The sequence below is a fragment of the Morone saxatilis genome, unplaced genomic scaffold (assembly GCF_004916995.1).
Source record: "Morone saxatilis isolate NCDOM2014 unplaced genomic scaffold, NCSU_SB_2.0 Contig20, whole genome shotgun sequence".
Lineage (NCBI taxonomy): Eukaryota > Metazoa > Chordata > Actinopteri > Moronidae > Morone > Morone saxatilis.
Genome location: NW_023339763.1, coordinates 5,826,188 through 5,827,018, shown reverse-complemented (window position 1 = coordinate 5,827,018; position 831 = coordinate 5,826,188).

The window sequence follows — 831 nt, the reverse complement described above, 5'->3', positions numbered from 1 at the left end:
ATGTCTCAATAATGTAAAATCTTAGCTGGAGACAGAGCGGTCATGCGACCAATAACATAATTTGTATTAACGTGTTTTCTCCATTCTTTGCAAAAGGCAGCAGGGTTGTGAGAATATCGAGTGGAGAATTTCAGTGTTTGCTGCTGAAGTGTCCTTGAGCATGACACCGACTCCCTCCCAGCTCCAGATGACATTGCAGCTGGTGACGCAGTTGAGAGGAAATGGGAATTAAAATGATGAGATATTTTATTGACTCCTGCAGGATGACTCTGTCATGACAGGTAAACTGCGGTCCATACTGTTAAACTCTCTAATGCAGCTGAAAACCTTCAGCATTTGATGATCATATTTCTGTTAATGGAGTATGAACGTGCGCATTGATTTCAGAATAATAAAGTAGAAGTCAGTTTAATAAAAGTAAATCAGATGCCTTTTCTTTTACACTATTCCAAGACTTTATGATCTTTAACAAGAAACATCTACATTTTTTTCATATTGAGTATTGAAGAACTAACACTTATAACCAACAAAGTAATAAGCCAAAATTGAGACATCACATTAATAGCTGTCAGCTCTTCTCAAAGAGAAAGAAAAGAACTGCCATACAGATGAGAAAAAGGTTCTTGACAGTGATGTCTAACAAAAGACAGAGAAATCTTCTTTTTTCAATGAAAATTGCTCCATTAAACTGGGTTGATGTGTCCTGTTCTCTGAGCTCCATTAGCAGTGTTTCTGTGCTGCATGGCTTAAATACTTTTTGCCTTATTTTGAAAGAGTCAGGTGTCCATATAGACATTTTGAGCAACACTTTTCATGTAATATCCATGGGGG